This window comes from Macrobrachium nipponense, chromosome 10 (assembly GCF_015104395.2).
Source record: "Macrobrachium nipponense isolate FS-2020 chromosome 10, ASM1510439v2, whole genome shotgun sequence".
NCBI classification, from domain to species: Eukaryota; Metazoa; Arthropoda; class Malacostraca; order Decapoda; family Palaemonidae; genus Macrobrachium; species Macrobrachium nipponense.
In genome coordinates this window covers 60,954,823-60,973,498 of record NC_087204.1, presented here as the reverse complement: position 1 = coordinate 60,973,498, position 18,676 = coordinate 60,954,823, and the positions used below count along the sequence as shown (strand labels likewise).

At 40.3% G+C, this 18,676-nt stretch overlaps 1 protein-coding gene across 5 annotated transcripts in view; it reads right to left on the bottom strand.

Annotated features, from left to right (window-relative positions):
- The window catches only part of LOC135223639 (uncharacterized), a 466,317-nt gene that overhangs the window by 249,798 nt on the left and 197,843 nt on the right, over positions 1-18,676 (bottom strand). Inside the window, exon 1 of one of the 5 annotated variants that reach the window (XM_064262273.1) lies at positions 12,294-12,917. The exons of the other annotated variants lie outside the window; for them this stretch is intronic. The gene's annotated coding sequence lies outside the window, so the exon portion shown is untranslated. Of the gene's footprint in view, positions 1-12,293; positions 12,918-18,676 lie in introns of those variants that run through there. 5 annotated transcript variants of the gene reach the window in all.

Here is an 18,676-nt window from a genome sequence, read left to right as displayed (position 1 = left end):
TTACAACGAAGATAACTCTAAGGCAACTAATTTTTATTCAAGTCTGTAATTATATCTTTGAGGTCATTCTTAAACATGTTACAGATACAAGGGTCTAAATGAAAAAGGCCACGAATAACATTGAAATTACGATGAAAAGTAAGTTGCATTAAAGCAGATTCTAAAAGATTTCGTGATAAGACATCTCTTGACCTTGCAATTACTGAACTACCAACCGAATTTATTCGGTGGTTTTTTTCACTTAAATGAATGAATATTGCTTTAAATGTTTGCCCAGTTTTTACAGAATATTTATGCTGGCTTAGCCTTACTTCTAGGCCCTTGCTAGACTGTCCGAGATAAAATGAGGGATAATCCATACATGGAATTTTACATATTATGTTGTTGCTTTCTCTGTGGCCATTTTTTATCAACATTCCTTTTAGTGTGTTATTATAGGAAAAAACAAGGTTGACATTAAAAGCTTTTAACAATGATTTAATGGTCTCAAATCCGTTAAAATAAGGCAAACTGAGAATGTTCTTAGAATTTTCTTTCTGCGTGTTTCGCTATAAAACTTTTTGTGGGCTTTATTATAACAAATATCTAATATACGTGAAGGATAGCATAAATCTTTCCCTATTTTTCTTATGTATTTAATTTCTTGATCCAAATATTGTGGACTGATATTTTTATGTTAAGATGGTGGCCTGAGAAGAAACGAACATAAGTTAAGTTGTTGGTCGGTTTCCTATAAATACTGAATTTACATTGAAATGGTTCTCTGTGTATCAAAACACCTAAGAAAGGGAGGCAATTGTCTTTTTCTAATTCTAGAGTAAACTTAATCGATGGTACCTGTTTATTTAATTTGGAGAGTAAATCATTTACATCAATACCGACAGGCAGAACAGCTTAAATATCATCAACATAAATTAAATTAAAATCATTATTCAAAATAAAAGCAAAGGAGAGAGAGAGAGAGAGAGAAGAGAGAGAGAGAGAGAGAGAGAGAGAGAGAGAGAGAGAGAACCCATTAGTTCAAAAAGCCAAGAGAACTACATTTATTACCCTACTCTTGAATCACTGGCATTATTTTAGTCTCTTATGTCTTTCATTTACACATAGTGCACACTATATATACACATACGCGCCCGTGTCCATTGCAGTCTTGCAAACATTATTTCCTTTACCGAATACATCAGCCAAGGACTGAGTCCTTTAATTTACTGCTACCTGCCATGCACGAGTGGTCGTTTTAACTTTTTTTCATTTCCAAAAGACTTGCATATACTGCAAGCACCAACTGCACATAGAGTGCCACCGCAACCCCATTACTTCTATGTTAGGAAGTCGCTCCTTCAGGAACGCCCATCAGTGTGACCTCTACATGGCACACCGCCACAGTATCACCTTATTAAGACGGTGCCACCAACTCACAGAGCACCCAGTCTTTCAGACATTGTACATCACCACATTTCCAGACCATCCTCCATGAGCTTCCCAACAAACTGGAACCATGTCATTAGAGGTGCACCAAGCCCTCATGAACGTGGGCAGGGATGCTGGTTATACCGGACCAGAACTCACCCAGTGGGTGAAAGAGCAGCTGGATGATACACTCCAGCAAGAAAGGGAAGCAAGAGAACAAGAGAGGAAGCCAAGAAAACAAGAGAGGAAGCATGAGCTAACCATCAAGGAGAAGGAGCTCGAGCTGGAGAAGGCTCGAAGGGAGAATACCGAAGCTCTGGCCACTCAGCAAGTTTCTAGCCCCACACCTACTGTACCTCTCAATCCATTTGCGAGCATTAATGATCTGATACCCAGATGGACAGAAGATGAGCCCGAGGCATGGTTGGAAGAAGTCGAAGCACTCTTCGACAATCATACCACCACCAAGACTGAGAGGGCTGCCCTGCTTGCCAAGCACCTGGACGGCAAAGCTAAAACTGCTCTCCACTCGCTGGATCAGGATCAGCGAGGGGACATGGTGGAAGTTCGACGGGTGATCATGAAAGTATATGAAATCACCCCGGAGAGATGGAGACAGCGGTTCCTAGGTCAGGCAAAGGAAATTGATTGGGCCTGGAGCGACTTCTCCTATCACAAGACCCACACCAGACAGCACTGGCTCCATGCCATGTCATGCACCGAGTTCCATGATCTGTTTAACAGGATCATGCTGGAGGATCTCTACCAGTGTGTACCTGGACCGCTCGCAGTGCACCTTAACAACAAACAACCCAAGACATTTGCAGAAGCTTGTCGCATGGCTGAGGACTGGGAGATGTTCCACCCGTCTCACAGCACCTCCCACCGGTGCATAGTGCCACCCGGTCATCTCTCTGGATCCAGACACCCAAAGAACGAATGCCATGGCAGCCCCCCACTTGCAATTTCTGCAAGAAGGTGGGTCACATCACAGCAGAGTGCCATCTTAAGGAAACCGCCGATCACCAACCTCCTCAGAAGCCTCCTATACCACCAAATGGTCCCTCCTTCTCCTCTCCAGACCAGTTGTCACCCCAGTCAGACACCATACTGAGATCAGCCCAGCAGAGGGGCTCCTGCAAAGCCTGTGAGGCTACAGGGCGCTACGCCGCCGGATATCCCGGCTGCCCAAAGCACATACCTTCGACCAGGCACGTCCACCTGATCAGTACCACGACCCCCTCGGCAGTGCTACCAGATTCTAGGTCTCACCCTGAGTGGGTGTGGACCACTTCCGTCACAGTGGCACCCCTGAATGGCTCTAGCCTACCAGTGACCCTACCAGTGTCTCATGGACCGGGACCAAGTGCCAGCCAGTGCCATTGTTGACGAGCTAACCAGGTGGACGATAACTTGGATTGAAGGACAGTCCAAGACCAGTCCCACAGTCGTCCTGCAGGTTACCACTCCTTGGTGTGCACCAAACCTCACCACCTGGGCGTGGTGAGCACAATTAGGCATGGAGTAGGTTTCCTATTGGGATGGGACCTCCTCTGGGGATGTCCCTCACCCACACCTCTCCAGTGCCAAGATACCTCCACCACGGAGGCCTCCAATACAGCAACGCCACCAGACCAGGACGCTGCCACTGTGGCAGACGTGCCCCCATCAGCACTACCTTCCGCTCACCCCAATGGTTGATGGAAGGGCACTCATCGTGCACTCCATGGCCACGGACTCCGGCCTGGCCTCAAGCGAGTTCCCTCACCCAAGTTCTCCTCCCTCACCACAAAGGGAGCTCGATCCTTCACAGTTCCACTGCAAGACCTGTAGAGGATTAGGGCACTCCACAAATTGGTCTGGGTGCTCTAGCAAGCAAAGAGCAGCAGACACTGTCACTTCTCCAAAAGGTTCAGACTTCCACAGGAGACAGGAACCCCTGTCTCTCATCACCACAGGCACACTGAGAGGTTTGGCACCTCCTGGACCTGTCTCAGGTATGCCTGAACTCAACTCTATGCCAGTCCCACATGGGAGCACTGAGCAGTGCCATGCTCCATCCAGCCCGGATGTAGAGCCACCGCACTCCTTAACCTCATCAAGGTTCCTCATACAAGAGATCCTCCAAACTACATGGAGCTCATCATAGCCCATTGCCACTCTCCAACCCCAGAAACTTCTTCCTCAATATATATATATATATATATATATATATATATATATATATATATATATATATATATATATTCCTACCCCAAAGTTAAAGAAACAAATTAGGGTTTTCTAAAATAGCAGCTCCTTTAACAGATGGGTTGCAGGAAGACATTTAGTTTCATTGGGGAGAAGCCTTTGCAATAGTATCAAGTTTGGTTAATTTTAAAATGTTACTAATGGGGAATAAAGTAGAAGTTCTTACAGACCACAAGCCATTATTGGACCTTTTTAATAAATCCGATTTGTCATCCAAAAGAGCCCGATGATTCTTAACTATCAGGGACTTTGATGCTAAGCTCAAATATATAGAAGGCAAATGTAGTTGTAGATGCCCTTAGTGGAAGTTTTTATGATACAGAAGGATTTCAAGTTAGGGTAGTTACCAGTGATTCTATACAATGAGATATAAGTCTCACAGAGCAAAGGCAAGATGAGAATGAAATTTTGGGAGATGCTAAAGCGTTCCTTGGGGGAATCAGTCAGGAAAGGTTATAAGGTACCTTTTTCAGGTTTAGAATTAGAAGGTAATCTGTTGGTCAGGAAAATTAAATATAAATTAAGGACTAGTGAAAGTAAAGGATATATGAAACAGATCGTAATTCCGAAAGTCCTAATTCCAGTAGTTTTGGAGTCCACATTTGGGGATAGAAAAAATGTATAATGAGATGTGTAATAAGTATATTTGGAAAAATATGTGGAAAGATGTGGAAAATTTTGTGAAAAAGTGTACAGTGTGCAATGCTTGTAAACCCACAAGGATAACTTCTTGCAAATTAGGGTCATATCCAATATCAAGTAGACCTTTTCAGAAAATGCACATGGATATCCTAGGAAATTTTTGTGAATCTCAATATGCAAATAAGTACTTGTTGGTAATAATAGATGAACTAACGAGGACAGTAGAATTTTTTCCACTTAAGCATAAAACGCCAGAAGTAGCTGTAGCATTTTTCAATGGGGTCATCTGCAGATATGGCTCACCCGAGGTTTTGTTGACCGACAATGGTAGAGAATATGTAAACAGGACATTAGAGTCATGGGGATACAGAAAGTAACAATTATTCCATACAGACCTGAAGCTATTGGGTTATGTGAACGAGCAAACAGGAAAGTGCTTGAGGCTCTCAGGGAGACTATGGGAGGAAACGATAGAAATTGGATAGAAATATAATTTTATATTATTTTATATTATATATATAATATATATATATATATATATATGATATATATATCTATATATATATATATATATATATATGATATATATATATATATTAATATATATAGTTAGACATAACATAAATACTATGGTCAGTGATTCCATTAAAATGTCTCCATTCGAAGCATTGTTTGGTTGCCAAGCACAAGGCACATTTGATTTGCTAACTATTCCTCATCACGGAGAAGATACAATTAAAGCATTAATTTCCACAGCAAAAGAGAGACATGCTTGCCTCAGCCGTAATCTCGAGGCTAAGACCCGAAAAATGGTGGAAAGAAGCAACGAGAAATCATTAGATGTTAAAATTGCTATCGGAGATAATGTATTCCTAAAAAATCAATGTGAAAAATGAACTAAATTACAAGTTAAGATCAAAGTTTGAGGGACCTTTTAGAGTTATTGAAGAAAAGAAAGGAAACAAATTTGTAGTCGTAGATGAAAAGACAGGTCGGTCGAAACTGACACATATCAAAGATAATGAAGACGGGAAAATGATTAAAGGCGACACTGCGCAGTTGCATTTTTCGTGTTTTTAGATTTTACAAATGGATGAAGAAATGGGATTAATCAGACTTGTGTAGCATGTTATTCTTTCATTCCTTTATTTTTTTTTATTATGCGCAAACTGCAACGATTTTTGGTGAAAAAACCAGAGGTAATTATTTTCATTATGGAAAAATGGGGTGAAAACTGTGGGAAAATACCGTGGAGTTGAGAAATATTATAAGGGATTCTTCTGCTGATGACTTTTGGTGGTGATGATACCTGGTGGTGAAAAATTGGTGATTTGTGGTTTTATGAGCCAATGGGGCGGTGATTGTGGTTCTTTGTGGTATCATGGCTTTTGGCACAGGTGCATTGAGGTTTTACGGGGCCCTGATAAGGTGATGTATTCTATGAGGTTCTATTCACCAGTGATACTTTCTATTAGATAGTCCGTGGTTAATATTTGGGGATCGTGGTTTATATCCCAACGAGGTGATTTATTTGGTGTTATACATGTGGCAGTATCACAAATGGTTTACTTTGAGGTATATAGGTGGTCAAATGGCTTAGGAATTAGCCTGTGGTGGTATATTTCATATTATGGTCTATATAATAGAGGATTTTTTAGGACAATTTTGGGTACCCTTGTGGTAACAATGAGGATGTCCTGAAGATAATGTTGAGGTTTCATGTGGTTCTGTAGTATCCTAGTGAGGATTAAATGTATGATTTTGGGGCCAATTTGAGGAATGGTGATTACTGAGTTTACGAGTCTGACTAGACAAGTCAATGGTGCGAGTTGAGGACATGTTAAATAAACAGGTTGTTTGGTGCTGACAATGCTGTGGTGTCTCGGATAACACCAATTGTTGATATTTTCTTTTGGAGTTGATTACTCAGAGGTTTGCACTGCAGAAGTACCTCTAAATCATGTGGAAAATTAAAGACGTTATGAACTAGTATATGCCAGTAGCCAATGTAGTGTGTGACAGGTATGCACACGTGTAGGTGGCTGAGCCATCTTAAGGCGTGGGTTAGATGTGAAAATTGACATATATATTAAAATAAATGGGGTTGATAACCTTAGCTCTTGCCGGTTAGAGACTGGTGCAAAACAGTGGATTCCTCAAAATGCTTATATCAAAAACAAGGCGAAAACACGCCGTTCGCGGGATGACGAGATGTTAGCGCAGTCCAGAGATATGAGGTAAACCACAAGAAAAGGTTACTTCAGGTCGTTTCAGGTCACGGAGTACGTGCGCTAGGCGATCGTGTACATGGGATTAGACTAGCGTGCATGCGTTCGTGTGTTCAGTAGCATGAGTGCATCCATACATCTGTTGGTGGGCATACATATGTACGATGGTTAGAACAGTGAATGAGATGTAATCTCTAGTATGTGCATTAACGGGGCAATTAGACGACAAACAGTCGTAATGGTCACGAGAGACTTTGGCGTTGGGGAAGGTAACGTGCAAGACGTTGAAAAGTTAATACCTTTTATGTAGGGACGTTGAGTTCAGTTTCTAGAGAAAGGGAAGTGCAATGCGACACTCATTTATTGACGAACTTTAACATTTCATTGTTTGATAATTATATTCTCATTTTCAGAAGGATTCGAAGTCACCATTTAAAAAAAAGGATTCTCTAGACTTGTGTTGACTTCTATTGATGAGACTATGGATGGTCGGACAAAAATAGATAAGAGGGAATACCTTAATATGATTTCAGGAAGAGTAATGGTAGTTTAACGATTTTTGGGATGTTCTTTAACTCATTTTTTTCCATTTTCATGTTAGCTATTTTGGGAAATAAAAAATTATATTTTTGTAATATCTGGAGTTGGAATTCGCCTAGAGTTTTAATAAATGATTTTTCAGCTAGCTTCAGAGATGTCACACAAAGGGACTATGGAAAGTAGGTTACGTTTCCCAGTTAGGAGTTCTCTCCAATTATTTAAACGAGGGTCATATCTATATATATAGATATTATTAGGTATATATAAATATATATAATCTAATGGATGATACTTTGTATTTAACGTGCCTTGTGAGCGCACCCACTAAGTATTACAGGATTACTGCGGTCGGTTACAGTATATTAAATATGGAGTTCATCACACAAGCACCAAAGCACATGGTATCTATTTCGTAATGAGATTCTTGTGTACACTACATATACATATGGACACGTATACATACAAAGACTGGAAAAATATATGCGCGTAGCATAACATTGTTGCATAATTTTAATAAAGAACTGCGTTAAATGAATTTCAAGAGAGGGCGGGGGGGGAGAGGGGGGGAGGTGCGGAGAATGGCTAGCCAAAACCGCAGTACATAATAGTTTCCTAACGCGATGCTTGAGTACTTACAGACAAACACACTTAGATACACAGTAAAGAAATTAATAATTACAGCGCAAGACCTTAATTCATATTAATTCAGTATTAGATACGAGAATGTACACTCAATTTCCTTTAAGAAGCGTAGTGAGGCCACAGTTGGGTGGTGTGATTGTGAACCTTCCATTCTGAGTCAGAGTCGAACAATTCCGTTAGCTTGTAACGGAGCTAACAGTGATGTTCCAAACTCATGAAGTGTGGAAGTGATAAGCTTAGGGAATTGCAATTCTTTTAACCACAAATTTTAGTATTTCAGATCGTGTGTTCACGCAATTAAACAAACAAAGCGATGTTACAGGCGGGACTGTCCTTAATTTCGAGTAACAGTGAATCCCTACTAAGCAATAACTTCTTTTAACCACAGATCATCTTATAATTTCAGAGCAGGTTCCTCGCACAATGAAAGAAAGTTAGTTAAATAAAATTCATGCAAGGAACTGTTTGCAGTTGCAGTAGCTTGAATGCCCACTCTAAAATAGAAGTACTAAAGCACAGAATTTAACCAAGCATCTGAGATTTACTGATCATGATTGCCCGACGGCCAAAGAGCAATACCTCCGCTTATAAATAATTTTTAAGAACTAATTTTACTATTTGCTACGGGTACATTGTATTATGTAACTTTATTGTGAATGGTAAATTGAACGTGCAGCACACACACAAAAAATTGCCACTCATACTTGCAAAACCATAAACACAAAAGAACAAAATACAAATCCTGTAAGTAATGGAATCCGATGCTGAGGCCTATTAAGTTGAGGTCCCAGTATGTGCTGTGTATGTCGTTCTTGATCCCTACAATCCCTCATGGATTGTAGGGATTGATTTTTTAAACCTGCCTTATCTGTAGACTAGGCAGCCTAAGCTGTAGATTAGGCAGCCTTCCCAGTCCACAGATTGGATTGGTAGTCATTTTAATACTCTCAGTGCATATCTCTGTGGACATCTTATGGGTTCGCTCCAATATACTTCTATTTGTTAACCATGCACTTCGTTAAGCAGTGTTTGAATGGAATTTAAATTGTCATAAATGGATTCTGCTTAATTTCCTATATATACTGATGTGTTTGTGTTTGTCATACACTGACTGATAAATGTCAATTCTATTGGAGAGAACATGCGGTAATTGGTGAACTGCAGTCATGACAGTACTTGAAAAAAGTTATATGAATAAATGTCCCTTATATTAGAAGGTTTAAATAACAACTGATGAACTGCAGCCATGGAAATAGTTAGTAAGTAGTATGAATAAAAGTCAGAGGGTAGATGGTGAAATTTAGTTATATGAAAGCATCTGGAAAGTTCTCAGTGAAGTTGGCAAACAGTAGTCAGTTTTCTTCAGCTGACAGAAGCACCTATGACAATGAATGAGCACAAGAAAAGATTCAGAGATGGTTTCAATATCACCTGGATAATAGCAGTTTTGTTGCTAAGTTTGTTCAGTCAGACCTGGATCAGTCAAAGTAAAAGGTGGGTATACATTACTTGAAGACTAAATTTGATGAGCTCAGTGTCGGAGGGTTAGAGAAAGTTATCAAGGTAACAATCTCACCTCCTCTCATCCATGAAACTTTACTTATCTTTCACTCATATTAGTTCATAGCAGCAAAATGTTCTGATCAAAACTACAATAAAATTATCCAGAAAATGATCGCCGCTTTTGTATCAATGGTAAGACATGTTAAAAGAAAATGACAAAGTCTATGGAATAACCTTGTTATCCTTGGACTCAAAAGCAAAGGAGTTGTTGAATGGGAGCCAAGTGGATTTAATAATTGAACTACCAGGGCCATTTCACCAGGTTTAATATTTTCAAGCCAATGAAATCAAAGACATCAGTGGAAACCACTTTGATCTTATGGATATAATTTTCTGGATCATGCTTCCCATTGCCCCGCAATAAGATAATAGATAAGATTGTTGTCGACGTCATAAAATCAATAAAAACATTATGGCTGGAATTGAACATTGTCTATGGATCCAACTGGTGCCCCTCAATCTCAAGGGATCATTGAACTGCATAACTGTGAAATTAAGCAGATGCTGATACCATACAACACTGACAACAGCACAATTCTGTGAGTAGAAGGCCTCTGTTCATAATGCTGTTGAAAAAACCTTCCCCTACAGAACTTTGGAAAATCGAACACCTTTGGTGACCAGAACGGCGCATCAGGGCATGACGGGGCCAGTCTGCTAAAAGCATCATAGGAGTTAGAGTAAGGAGAGGAAATACCATCGCTTTAACTGAAATGGCCACTGGAGGTCATGGCAATCGCAACAGCAGCCAGAATGATGAGTGTGAAGGTGGCAGTGGGCGCAGCAACAGCCAGAGAGAAATTTCCAGTTAACTGCAGGAATTCTCCACCACAAGTTGTCATTATTGTTCTCAGAGACCATTCACTATTTAACATAAGCTTAGGGTATTGGTAATCGAAAATCAAGGACGAAAAAGAATCTTTGATGATCATTAGCTATGGGAATTGGTACTCCAAGCACGAACAACATGTCTGAAAACACTGCATTCGCGAAATGCATCACGTCACACGTCACCAGACAAAAATGAGAAAAAAGGGCGCACGTTAATATAAAATTGATAAGATTCACGGGCGTAATTATACGAGTACACACAAATGCATATGTGCTGCATAAGCATAAGATGTTTACAGAATGCATATATTCTGATGCCCTCTTCAGGCTTAAAAATCCAACTCTAATCCAAATACTATGTTTCTTACTACTCACTGAGAAGTGACATTCTTAATTTGTTCAGAAAGGAAATTGTTTTATAATGGAGTGTAAAGTGGGACGTCTAGCTATGGGGCTTAGACTATAAGGGTTTCATTAGGAAAAACTATTTGTAAAACCACAGAGCGACAATAAACTGCCGTGGCAATTTTGATAAATCTTCTCTTATCCTCTTCCTTCATAGGGTGCTTAGTTAGGATATATTCACATAACTTTCGGCAAAACTATAAATTTGAAAACTTAAATAGACGACTACAGATATATTTATTCGATAAAGAGTTAAAACAATCTGGAGAGAATTTTAAATCAAGGTTTTTGTAGTAAGTTGTCCGTTTCACACCTGATTTTGCCCTCAAGGGTTAATTGCAGTCAGTTTTAATGATCCATCTTCGAAACTGCTAAATTTTTCAAGGACAAAGTTCGGAAAAAATAAGAATGGTTTATGATATAAAGATTTTTTCTGTTGCCCACAGTTAATTTTTTGCAAAGAAATTAACTTATTAACATTCTTTTTAATTTCAAATAATGATTTCTTTCATAATTTCATAACGTAATTTTTTACCAAGTTATTTACTATAAATTAAAGTGAAGCTTAATAAAATATATTTATGCTCTTCACTACTTTCAGACGATTGCTCTCTTTCTATGTTAATGATAATATTACAAGATATAAATATTATGCTTCTGTTAGGGTGTCGAAATATCCTTTCAAGGGGTCGACACAATGTTACGGCCTCTGAGAGAGGTCCGCTTCAGGTTCGATATGAAAGAAATAAAAAAATATATATATATATATATATATATATATATATATATATATCAATTCAAGCTACAAATGTCCTTTAATATCTAAATTCACTTTACCTCCCAAATGATATATTTTCATATATGTACCGAAGGGGAATTTTTAAGTTGATAACAATTTCGTCCCCCCATGGATCGAACCACCGTCCAGGTGGACGGGGACGAAATCAGGACAGCCAGTGACGCTATCCAATCGGCCAACAGAGACGCTATAAGTTCATATCGATTCTGACCTTACAAATCACCCTCGATCTGGATGCTTTCGTAATTAGAATCGATATGAAACCCCGTCTACCATGTTGGCCAATTCGAGCGTTTGACAGAACGTAGCCTTTTGTTATGAATAATTATCACATCGAACCGTGATCCATTTATATATCAATTCAAGCTTGAATTGATATATAAATGGATCACGGTTCGATGTGATAATTATTCATAACAAAAGGCTACGTTCTGTCAAACGCTCTGAATTGGCCAACATGGTAGACGGGGTTTCATATCGATTCTAATTACGAAAGCATCCAGATCGAGGGTGATTTGTAAGGTCAGAATCGATATGAACTTATAGCGTCTCTGTTGGCCGATTGGATAGCGTCACTGGCTGTCCTGATTTCGTCCCCGTCCACCTGGACGGTGGTTCGATCCCATGGGGGGACGAAATTGTTATCAACTTAAAAATTCCCCTTCGGTACATATATGAAAATATATCATTTGGGAGGTAAAGTGAATTTAGATATTAAAGGACATTTGTAGCTTGAATTGATATATAAATGGATCACGGTTCGATGTGATAATTATTCATATATATATATATATATATATATATTTCAACACCAACAGTTGAAACTGGGGATACGAATATAGAAAGAAACACTAACACAACAAAGGTTTATTTACAAGCTTACTAACATAGGTAAAGGCAGAATGGTATCTCCTATTTACATAATAAGATAGAATCTTACACTGCATGAACTGGGGGAACAGTGAGCCAATTCAAATACTTACCAGTCAATTTGGCGATTCGAAGCGCTGGCTTCATAAATGTAGAGCGGCAATTGCAGACGTCCTCTTGACTCCGTATTGCAGAAAATAGTCTATTTGTAAGGCAGGAACTCCCCCCTTTTCTTCCCCGAAGTCTGCTCAACGTAGAGACAACTCGGTCGTCCACTCCAGAAGACGATTAGACCAGTATCCAACCAACTCTCGAACAAACCTTCTTCTGATCCTTCGTTGGTTCCTTTCTCTCGTATCTCTCACGGGTGATCTCTGCTGCTGCTGATTTCTCACTGATATTCTGACCAGTGGCTCTTACTGAGGATATCTCTCTGTGACTAATTGGTGTCTCTCTTCTACGATCTCTGCTCTCCAAAGTTCGTTCGTTGTATTTATACGGCACTCTGGGGGCAGAGCCTACGGCGAGCGTCACAGACTCCCGAGTTTACTAGGACTCCCTAGATGAATCTAGACGAGGTATTGCATCAGAAATCGCGGCATTTCTCCCGCCACTTAGGCGTGTGTTGCACTCCACAACACGCCCGACGATTCCAGAAGAGGCGCCTCCAACACGGGCGCGAAAGCCTCCTTACTGCCGAACTTCTCGAAAATGCGCTCTCCTTTCCTTTAACTTCCTTTGCTATGAAGCAATTACCATCACACGCCCCACCAAAAGAGAAAAAAAATGAAATCAACTGATTTTATTTTTTTTTTCTAAAGAGAAGCAAGAATTAAACAGCGGGGAAACAATTCTGCATAAAGCTTTAATACTTCTTCATTCACTCAACCACTCGTGCCAAAACAGAAAACGGTCATTAGGCTACTCATTCTGAAAAAACTAGAGAGGCTATCTGCTATAACTTTATCTTTCTCATTACTATTTCCGTTTTCTGAACTCTGATTACAACTTATAAATACTAAAACACCTCTTGTGTTTTTCTCAAAACTAATCTCACTCAGTAAAACTGTTACACGGGCGGAGGCCACGGCACGGGGCGTTGTTTATAATTCTGAAGCAAATTTACATTCATTGCCTTTGCTCTACTCTTACCCACATTAATTATATAATGTATATTTCCCCTCTTCTCTAAAATTGGAAAAGGACCTTCGAAATTATAAGGTAAAAATGGACTTTCTCTCGAGACTAGTACTAAAACTTTATATCTTACACACAAACTTCTCTCTTTTGCTCTAAGATCAAGTTTTCCTTCAGATCCCCCTTGACTTCCGTTCGGGTTTTCTTTCGCTAAGTGCCAAGCACTTCTGTTCTCCTCCGCTATCTGCCAAACATCTCTTAGATTGTTTTTACAATACTCAAGATTAGTTATGCAATCATCTCTACCCTTACTTCTAGGCAAAGTTCCGAACATATATATAAATATATTCTCAAAAGATAAGCCTACTGAAGGAATATTACACAACTGAACTCTGGGAATTACTTGTAACGGTTTCCCGGCAATTTGATATTCATGACAGCTGAAAGCATACCTCTTCACGTCATTTTTCATCTTAGGCCAAAAGTATGCCCTACTAATACACTTGAAAGTTTTATTTACTCCCAAATGTCCTTGCTCATCGTGTGCTAACTTCAAAATTAATTCATAAAGCTTCCTAGGAACTACTAATTGTTCTGTGACTTTCTCTTTACTACCTGACTCAGGACGAACATGACAACACAAAACTTCGTCCTTTAGACAAAAAGTTTCCTTACACACATCATCGAGATCATCATCCAGCTCACAGTAAAAAATTCGGGTTAGTGTCTCATCCTCATTCTGCAACTTGACTAGCTCATCCTTATCCAACACGTTAGAGCCTAATTCATCACCGTAACTAGGACTAGATACTGGTACATTTACTACGTTACTCCCGACAGCTACGCCTTCCGTTTGGCTATCACTGTCAACATTGATAGAGTTCGGTCTCTCAGCCACATTCATGCCAAGATCAACCTCGCTACCTCTATCACACTCGTTCAAATCCACGAACTTACTCCCGTTCGAATCCACGAACTTACTCTCATTCGAATCCATGAACTCACTCTTGTTCGAATCCACGAACTCACTCTCATTCGAATCCACGAACTCACATACGTTCGAATCCACGAACTCACTCTCGTTCGAATCCACGAACAAATAACAACCGTAGTGCACGTCTGTATCTAAACCTGACCTAGTTACTACCATTTCAGGCACCGGAATATTCCTCACAACAGGATTCACATTCTTGGATAAAGCTAAGTCGTTACCGACAATTATGTCAACGCCTTCAACGGGCAAACTGTCCACAACTGCAAGTTTTACTTCTCCTGACACTACCTGACTTTCTAAATTCAACTTCAACAAAGGACAAAGAACACAAGTGTTAGGAAATCCACCTAACATGACTTTCTCTTCCATATTGATTTCTGCCCTGTTCGGCACACACTCTTCCCTAATCAGTGAGACAGCAGCGCCTGTGTCTCGAAGCAAGACTACTTCTCTCGAATCTACTCCTCCAAGGGAGGAAACTACGCCTTCTGACAGAAATTCACCAAATATTTTCCTAGTTTCTCTCATCACATCATCCCTACTTGAAAGGTTAACTAGAGACACTGGTTTCTTACCATCCTTCTTTTCTACTGCACAATTCCTCGCTAAATGCCCTTTCCCATTACATTGGAAACAAGTTAATTTTGAGCCACTAGATGCCACTTTACTCTTACAAACCTTACATGTATGACCAGGTTTTCCACATGTATAACAGGAATAGTCACTTTTACTCGCATTGCTATTACTAGGACTGAAACCTTTACTGCTTGTACTCTACCAGACGAAGGATCGTTTCGTTTCTTACACTCAAATTATGAGTTAGACTATATTTGTCAGCTAGCCTAGTTGCTCCTGCAAAAGATACTTCTCGCCTATCCTCTATATAAAGTTTAATCTCAGGGGATACGTTATCTTTGAAGTTTTCTAACAACACTAAGTTCTTCAAACTATCAAAATCATCAACTTTAGCAGAAGTTAACCAATCAAAAAACAGCCTATAACTTCTTAACCGTATTCTTATCATACGTAATATTTTCATCCTTTCTCAAATTTCTAAATTTCTTACGGTACGCCTCCGGTACTAACCTATACACGCTAAGAACAGTGTCTTTCACAATATGATAATCAATCACTTATTCTCCTTAGACATGCAACTATACACAGTAAGTGCCCTACCACTCAAAACTGACTGCAAATATAAAGTCCACATTTCTTTAGGAGAACCTACTCGTTCCATTAACTTCTCAAAACACATGAAATATGTTGTAACATCTTCCTCATCAAACTTTGGTACTAATTTTAGCACTGCACTCATACCTAACCTATCAGTTTCGCCTGTCTGACTGTTACGAGCATTTTGCCTTAACCGAGCATTTCCAACTCATGCATACGTGCTTTCTCTCTCTCTCCCTGCTGCATTACCAACATTTCTCACAAGAAAGACATGTTTTCATTCACCTGGAACTCTGACCATATAGACAATATCTTCCATAAGGCAATGATGAAACGGATTAAGACATTAATAGAACCAACGTCGGCTTAGTGGTAACCCCAGGCACCCCCTAACGGTATATCTCCCACTATATATAGAATATAATATAATATATATATATATATATATATATATATATATATATTATATATATATATATATATATATGATATATATATATATATATATATATAGATATATATATATATATATCATATATATATTTATTTCTATATATATTATTTCTGCTTGTTGTGTGGGGCGGACGTGTTGGAGGTCTCTCTCGCGTTTTTTCACGAATAAGAAGGGTTTTTCGCCCTTGGTGATTATACCTTTTATAGTAAGCAATGTGTTAATAGTGTCTACACGTAATACCCGGCGTGTAAGCTGGAGAGTGTTATGCAATTTCAGATATTTAATATTCTTTCTGCTCCAATCAGTGCCTTAGAAATCTTTCAAATCACAGCTACTCGAGGCCTATTGGTCCTGGGTAAATGGGTTAAAAGAATGCAGTGTATGTGTTAGTGCTTGGCCCTTCCCTTACCACAAAAATGTCATCCGACGCAACCTCCAACCTTGCGCAAGTGACCCCTGGCACCTCCTGTTGCCTGTGCCCCACACACAAGTTCCGTACTCGCGAACAATTGTCTGTACTTTACACAATACCAATCGAACCGTTCCGACGTCGAGTCCGCTATTCAATCTGTCAGTGATGCCTTCTCCGATGAGGAAATCAACGTTGCATATACGAAATGCAAAGATCTGATACCAGAGAGCATTCTCAAGGAGCGATCCGCGAAGAACTTGTCCTCACACAAAACAATATCATATATTGCTAAGTGGCTAAGGACCTGCTCAGTGGAAATCTACGCCGATGACCCTTACAATCTGCCTCCAAAGGGGCCCGCTGACCTAAGCTACCCGCGGTGTACCACACGGCAGAAAATGCCTTCCAAACAGCAAAACCCCTCTCAGAAATAATGGGAAAAAACTCAGAAAAAATCGAGGAGACAAATGATAAATTATCAAGAATCTGGGACATGATCAAAGGACTGCAGGATTCCCTAGACAGTCTTAAAATGGTGGAAACAAATAATCTCACACGGATCTGGGATGCGATCAAAGGAGTGCAGGGATCGATTGACAATCGCACAGATAGCCACCAAACTCCTATGGATGCGGCATCCAGTTTTTCCTCGCCTCCCAGCAACACGGAAGTGCCCCCTTCACCTGTAGGCCGTTCTGAGGAGACAGTTGGTCCCCAACCTCCCCTCCCTCCCTAGTGCCTCCGGTGGAAAATAGACCACTCCCAGGTGATGGATTACCAGCCCTTGTTGGGATCCTCCCCAACCCTATCTCTCACCCCGCCAACCCCCCATTGTAGATGCAGATGAGAGTGATCTAGAGGGGTCTGGCGGCTGGCAGATACAAACAAGCAGAAAGAAGAGAAGAACCTCTCGTTTGGCTGCTGGACCGGAGCCCAACATTCGAGTTTCACCTTGCCCGACACCTGAGAAGAGATGTCACGTAGCAATTCACAATCTGCGCTCATCGGTGACGCTAGACGCCATAGTGGAGAGGAGTCAAGTTTCTCACTGCTCTGACCCACTTATCTCTCACGAACTCCCATGCAGAAGTAAACATAAAGTGGCTTACAGGATTACCTGCCTATTTCAACACCTTGACGTCTTAAAGGCGAGAAATTTTTTTTTTTTTTTTTTTTCGGTCCTAATATATTAGTTTCAAGATATAACCTAATCCGCGACCAACCACCCCCAAGGGAACTTACTGTCACTCCAACCAGGGTCATTTCCACCGCAAGTGCCAGCCAACCGCCCACAGCAAGTGACTGCCCACTCCCCCTGGATAACACCCCATCCACCCAAATGATCAGCGCATTCATCTCCCATCTTCGTGAGTAGCCATGGAGTACATTCAACATAATCTCTTGGGAATGGAAATGAGCGGGAAACATTCCTTCTCCTAACGCTCTGCAAAAATTTCAACGGCATCATTGCATTGCAAGAAACGCTCCTCTGGCCTCATGACCTTGCCATCTGCGATTCAATTCATGAAGACTTCAGAACCTTCTCGACTTCATCGATGCAAGTTACAGATCAAATCATAGCCGGTCGCCCGAAAGGGGGACTTTCTTTCCTGTGGCACAAATCGTTAGACAATATGATAAAGGCGATGACCTACAGGAGTGACAGATTGCTTGGGCTTCAAGTGACAGTAGGGAACTCTAAAATCCTAATAATTAATGTTTATATGCAGTGGGAAAATAACAATAATTTTGATCATTACTGCATGATCCTAGGGGAGTTACACAGTATTATTCAAAATTCTCCTGCCGATCATATTTGTATAATAGGGGACCTTAATTCTCACCCCGCAAAACAATTTTATAATGAACTTACTCGCTTCTGCCAAAATCATGCTCTCCAAATTAGCGATGTAATGCTCCTCCCTCCCTCTTCCTACTCATATGTACATAATAGAGCGGACGCAATTACAACCTCCTGGCTGGACCACTGCATCACATCTCCACAACTTCATGATTCTATCATGACCTGCAATATTCGCTATGATCTTGCAACAGGCTACGATCACATCCCATTACAGGTGTCATTCAGTACCCCATCCCTCCCTACCGTGAACCCACTAACTGACCGCCCACCAGCGGTTAACTGGGAGTTTAAAAACCAACAGAAAACCAGATACTTTAGGGCGACCATGGAAACCAGGTTGCGGTCAATAATTCAACCGGCTGACGCCTTACTGTGTACCAACACAAAATGTAGAAATGACCACCACAAGAGGGATCTGAATGAATTCTATTCGAACATAACCTCCGCTATGCTTGCTTCGGG